Source organism: Onychomys torridus, chromosome 14 (assembly GCF_903995425.1).
Source record: "Onychomys torridus chromosome 14, mOncTor1.1, whole genome shotgun sequence".
Taxonomy (NCBI): Eukaryota; Metazoa; Chordata; class Mammalia; order Rodentia; family Cricetidae; genus Onychomys; species Onychomys torridus.
This window is the reverse complement of record NC_050456.1, coordinates 63,501,318-63,508,105: the sequence shown is the minus strand read 5'-3', so window position 1 is coordinate 63,508,105 and position 6,788 is coordinate 63,501,318.

Sequence of the window (6,788 nt, the reverse complement as noted above, 5' to 3'; positions counted from 1 at the left end):
CCACTCATTAAACAAACATTTTTAGTGATACTGCAACATACAGAAATAAACAATATCAGGCCAGTTTTCAAGGGACTCTGCCTTTCTACCAGCGCCTCTCTGCTCAGACCAGATTGTTTTAAAGCATTAGCTTGTTCTAGTTTAATCAAATAGCATCATGTAACTTATATGTTATTCACGGTGGGTTATAGATGGGGAATTTAAATGAACATGAACATATAGTAAGCTGAACATTGTTTCAGGTTTTTCAGAAAAAAAGCGAGAGATTTACACAAGTGTCAGAATACAGACAGCATAGTGAGACATTGGTGGCCCACCCAGCAAAAGGAATTTCATGGAATGCTCACAAAACTCTAAAGATAGATTATGATGACACAACATGTTGTGTCCTCAATGAATCAAATTGTGAATGAATAAAGTGCACTAGGACAAATTGCAGCATCTTCAGTAGTTATGGAACACTACAACTGTGACATCTACAGAGAAATTCTTCCCATCATGTTCTGTAACTTATCTTATTTTTCATGATCTCCCACACCATAGAACTATTCCTTTTCTAGCCCCAAAAGTTAACTTTTAGGTCTTCTGTGTGCTTTACTCGAGTTTCTGTAAAAAGAAAAAAAAATTTCTTCTGACTTCAAAAGCTGTCCCTGTAAATCAAAGATGCTCCAGAAGACCACTCCACTCCCAGTGGTCATCACTGACTCTCTGGTTGTTACCATTGTTTTCCTGTGATTCTATTTGTCTTCTAACACAACTACTTGCATAAAGTTAGGTAGGTTCAGTGTGTATCTGATTTGAGGTTTATCTTCCTAGGTAATAAGATACTTATTGGAAAGAAATCTTCCCCTTCTTTTCTGTCATATAGTTTTTTTTTTTTTTATCTTCCTTATCAAGGCATGTAATAAGAACAAGCTAAACAATTTTGTTCTGTCCAGACATGTCTAGGAGATATAAAATCCTTTTCCAAACCTTGGGGACAATGACTTCCATAGGTATACCTCAGACTCTTACGGCGTCTAATCAAATTTCCTCTAATGTAGTGTCTACTCATTTCTTCTCTATACACTGGCTGCGTATTACAAAAGAGAAGACATGACCTTGACTTTTAGGGATATTATTGAAGGCCACTTTAAGCAGAAACCAAACCTCAGTTCTTTATTAAATTATCAAAAGGAGTATTTTTGCGTATTTATGCCTAGGCTTGTGCCATGGCACGTATGTGGAGTTCAGAGGACAACTGTGGGGATTTGCTTTCTCCTTTCACCATGTAGTTTCAGGGGTTTAAAGTCATGTCATTAGGCTTGGCCTAAAGTGCCTTTTCCCACTGAGGCATCAGAATGTCAGTTCAGTTGTATACTTTATTTCTTCTTTTAGTAATTTACCAGCACATTCTCTTTTTTTTTTCAATTTTAAGATGTATTTGAAAGTTCAAGGATAATGTCTATCTTTCAACATCCTTAATTATACTAGCCCTACAATTCACTGATTAAAACAACTTTGCTAACAAAATATCAAAATCATCAGAATTCTTGAGTTTCAGAGACACAATAAACATTTCTTTTCTTTTCTTTTCTTTTTTTTGTCTTTTTTTTTTTTGTTTTTTTGAGACAGAGTTTCTCTGTGTAGCTTTGTGCCTTTCCTGGAACTCACTTGGTAGCCCAGGCTGGCCTCAAACTCACAGAGATCTGCCTGGCTCTGCCTCCCAAATGCTGGGATTAAGGCCACCACAGCCCAGCTCTTAAACATTTCAAAACATGTATACAACCTGTTATATTCTTATTAAAGATTTTTTTTAATGTATTTCTCAACTGAACTGCTGCTAAAAGCTTAAAAAGGCTCTACTTTCTGTCCTCACACTTTATATACCTTTCTGCTTCCTGCTGTCACTTCCTGGGATTCAGAGGCTTTCAGTCCGAGGAAAAAAGGTCAGCTGAGGAATTGGTAAGGTGAGGTTGATGTGGCTTGTTCTGTTTCTCTGATCATTCAGCATTCATATATATATCATGGCCATCAAATAGCATTTGGAAATGTTAAAATATTTCAATTTTAACATGAAATATTCAATAATTTGAATTTAGGGAGAGTTTAGCACTTCTTTTCTTTCTAAGGCACTCTATTACAGATTCTACCAGTTTATATTTTAAGGCTCCAGCTTCCCAAGCCTGCCAGCCACGTTGCAGCCTTGAGGAATTATGGCCATTTAATCAGAAGTCGAGCATTTCTATGCCAACCTTCAAGCAGTGATGCTGTGTCCACGTTTTTTTTTTTCCCAGTGATGGATGAACCCACTTACTGCACTACATCCTGCATGACAGTACTTTAGAAGTCCCCCAAAACCTCCACATTTCTCAACATATCACTTTTTAACTACATGATGGCCTTCTCATATTTGTATTCAGCTGTTTTTAGCCAACAGTTCATTACTTTCACAAAATTCAGAGGAAGGAAATAAACAGATGCTCACCCCAGTAGAGAAGTACTGCGGAATATTCTTTGCCTCATAATCGACTGCAAGGGATCCTATAAGGAAATGCCTAGGAGACTGTTGGTTTATAAGCTGGCAATGCTATGAGGAGCAAAGAGTTGGAATTCCAGCTATCTCATCTGTCTATAGTGTATCGCTTAAGAGGTATGCCACTTTTCTACAGCTTTCTGCTTTGAAACTGTCAGTGGGCCATCATTCTTCATTACAACCATCAAGTGTATATCCCTCTAACGTAACCCAACCTTTCTCAGAGGCAAAGCCTAGTTTTCATCTGGACTATAATCAAACGTGCTTTTCTCATACTGCAAAAGGCCTGGGATCATATATGATCTCACTTTTAATTCTGCTGTTTTCAAAAATGTAGTGCCAAAGTGGCTTCAGTGTTTTATTTTAGTTTTGTTTCATCTCAATACCTCAATTCAGATACTTGCTTTGTAGCATGCAAAAGAAGTACACGCCGGCAAATCCACAGAAATTAACAGTGACTAGGACTCACAAGTCAAACCAAATACATTACTTATGATTCTATCCACCAATGAGGAACTGATATCATAGAAGAGGTAACTGAAGATGTTACCTCATCTTATCCATCCACGTGAACATAGGCACAAGCTGTGATAAAACCTATGTAGCCTAGTGGTAGAACCTGCTATCTGATGACTACCTTCAGCTGAACATTTCCTGTGAGCAGAAACTTGTCTAAACTGACAACAATATTCGTTCTTGCCATGAGCCCAACTCAGACAGTTTTTCATGCTTGTTTTGTTTTGTTTCAGTGAGAGTTTTCTCAAACAGCTTCTTTCCCAAATACTACTAATATCAGGTACATGAAAACAAAATGAGAGGAAGTGAACTCAGAATTTCCTCTGTAGACACTTTATGGAGAACAACTGGCTTTTCCTCTATTTATTTCTGCTAAAGAGACAAGAATTCATTGTGTTTCTCCAGTCTAGCATGAAGGCTTCATCACCCTTAGTAATTCCAATTGGCTGAAGTTCGTTACATGAAAGAGTAAGTTAAAGTAAATTGTGAGTCGATGTCAGCACTCTACAGGTAAGTGCAGTTACCTCTGAATAATGTGCATGGTAGTTTTAACAGAGAGAGAAGAAACAGGATGCTGGTAGCATCTATATACACACCTTGGTCTATCTGGGAAATGAAAAAATATGCAACTCTGACCGTCACCTTTGGGAGACTCTTTTGCCTTCCAGCATGCCTTCTGATATCTACTATACTTTTATTTAATTTTAAAAAATACAGAAATGGAAAACTCACTGTTAAGTCCCTAAGCTAAGTCAAGACTCTCAATTAAGTCAATAACAATGTTTTTGAATGACATTATCTTCTATCCAAGCTGATGGCCTTAAAACTGAAGTGGGTATGCGAATAACCTGGGAGGTTTACTTCCAATGTGGGCTGTATTACACACACACACACACAGAGAGAGAGAGAGAGAGAGAGAGAGAGAGAGAGAGAGAGAGAGAGAGATCTGTACTTGCTGCACTGGGCAGGAAACACAGCTCTACACTTTGTGGGTAGGCATGGGCACCAGGATTTGGGCCATACTGTGAACAACAGTCACTAGGACCAACTCACATAATAATCTTCCTTTGGTCAGGATCTCAGATGGGAGCTGAAAACAGCTACAGCATCTGCTCTTTTCTGTCTCCTAGTTCGCTGCTACTCTTACATTAAAACTTCACTGGGGCATGAATTCAGAGGCTCATTATAATCCTCTGTTTCACTGAAGAAGGTAGAGTTCTCAATTCAGTGTGTCATTTTCTCCTACTGTTTAGTGGATTCCTTTCATTACTTATGCAGGCATTGCTCCCTCGGTCCCCCATGCCACAGAATCATGCACTATTTATAGCACAGAATTTTTGTCTTATACTTATTTAAATTGTCCTCTTGTGCAAGTCCATTCACAGGTCTAGGTGTCTGTTGTAGTGATTCATGTTGGTGGTGAACATAACAGCCACAACTATTAACTAAGCAACACAACACCGACTGTTTGCTGAGTGCTTTTCCCCTTTATTTAGTTCTCTAATATTTCAGCTAGGGTCTCAAAAGAAGCAAAGGAGAAGAATGGGCAGACCTTACCTCTAGAGGTCACTGGATGTGTTACGACAATAAATAGCCACTGAGCACACATCCAATCAAATTAAGCCTGCTGATGGTGCTGAGTGTGAAGATGTGGCCTCTGGACATTAATTATCCCCATACGTGAATGAGAGGCTTGTGTGGAAAATTAGTTAATTTATAACCAGACAGACTTCTCACTCCCAAACTCCAGCTTCAGCCCCTGTGAAACACAATGATGGGTGTCTTCCAATTTGTCTTTTTTTTCCTTTGTATCTTTCTTTCTTTTTATTCCTTAGACCTGTGTTAATGGAGGTTTCCTGTCAGCCTAGAAGTCATCATTTTGCTCTCTAAGGACTTAACTCCAAGGCTTAATTATTATGTGAGTGTGCCAGTGTATTAAGCTTATAGGACAAAAAATGATTTAAAATCTATGCTGCATTGACTTTCAAATTATTTCATTTCCAATTCAGATGCTTAGTTTGTTTAGGTGTTTATTACTTTTACATAATTAACAAGATTTTCCCAAGACTATGGTCTTTCAAAACTCTCACCGCACTAGGTCTCTATGAGTACCAATAAGTAATAGCCCCCTACTCTGTTGACTCAGACTCCTCCCTCAGTTTCTCACCTCATCCCAGTCTGTACCTCCTACTGGTAGAAACATATCCGGTACCACAGAGCTTGTCAGCAAGGTCGTTTGCTCTTTATTATCAAACCACCACAGTGATGCTCTTGGAAAAGCAGACACTGTTTCAGAGCTACATTCAGAATCCAAGACCCTGGTCTATTGACTGTCATGATTAGCAGATCAGAGAGCTATGGATTCACTGACTCTGTCAGATTCTTAGAAAATTAATAAATGAAAATATATCATTGTCTTAGAACCCATTGCAAGTTGGGCTATGAACTCTTTGAGTAGACGAGACTTAGACTCCTTTACTATATGACCATGGAGTGTGCTGAGACTTGGAATATCATTGCAGATCACACTCTTCAGATATACATTGCTCAGTCTTCATCAGTGAAGCTTCTTTTTGCAGTGGACAGCAGTTAATAGAGATTCACAGCTTGCAGAGTCTGGAAAATAAATGAACATGCAGTGCTTGACCCTAAACAGGATATCTACATCACCTCCTCCAAGGTTTATGGGAGATTACAGAAGGGCAAGAGGATAAAGACTGTAGGAGCCAGAAGTAGGGAAGGAGTTATGCAAAACATTGTCTTCTGTGTAAAATATGGCCATTGAGTGCATGAATTCAGTGCAGATGGTGTTAAGACCAGCACAAAATTAAAATCCTGTTTTATCAAGATTAGGGGAGAGGCTCATGAGCATTGCCCCTCACTATGAGGTAGTTAATGGAAGTAGAGAAAAAGGGTATCACGTTTTTCTAGTGAAATAACATTTGGTAAGTTGTATGTGTTCTGGTGAATAAACTTCCACTAGTATTTTTGTCCAATTATCTCTAGTTAAACTCAGTGGGAAAAGAAGAAAGCAACAGAAAGAGAGAGAGGGTAGGAGTGAGGAAGGAAGGAAGGAAGGAAGGAAGGAAGGAAGGAAGGAAGGGAGAAGAAAGGAGAGAAGAGCAGAGGGAAAGGGAAGGATGGGAGAGGAAGAGAAAAGAGGAGAGGAGAAGAGAAGAGAGGAGAGGAGAGGAGAGGAGAAGAGAAAAGAGGAGAGGAGAAGAGAAGAGAGGAGAGGGGAGGAGAGGAGAGGAGAAGAGAAGAGAAGAGAGGAGAGGAGAGGAGAGGAGAGGAGAGGAGAAGAGAAGAGAGGAGAGGAGAGGAGAGGAGAGGAGAGGAGAGGAGAAGAGAAAAGAGGAGAGGAGAAGAGAAGAGAAGAGAGGAGAGGAGAAGAGAGGAGAGGAGAAGAGAAGAGAAGAGAGGAGAGGAGAGGAGAGGAGAGGAGAGGAGAAGGAGAGGAGAGGAGAGGAGAGGAGAGGAGAGGAGAGGAGAGGAGAGGAGAGGCGAAGGAGAGGAGAGGAGAGGAGAGGAGAGGAGAAGGAGAGGAGAGGAGAGGAGAGGAGAGGGGAGGAGAGGAGAGGAGAGGAGAGGAGAGAAGTAGGAGGGGAGTAGAAGAGGAGAGGGAGAGGAGTAGGAGGGGACTGCCTGGAAAAAGGAGGTTTGGGGCACTTGGGATGAAAAAGGGTAAGGAGCTAAATTCACCATATAAATGTATAAAAATGTTAAGAAAATGTGGTACATGTAAACAATGAAATAC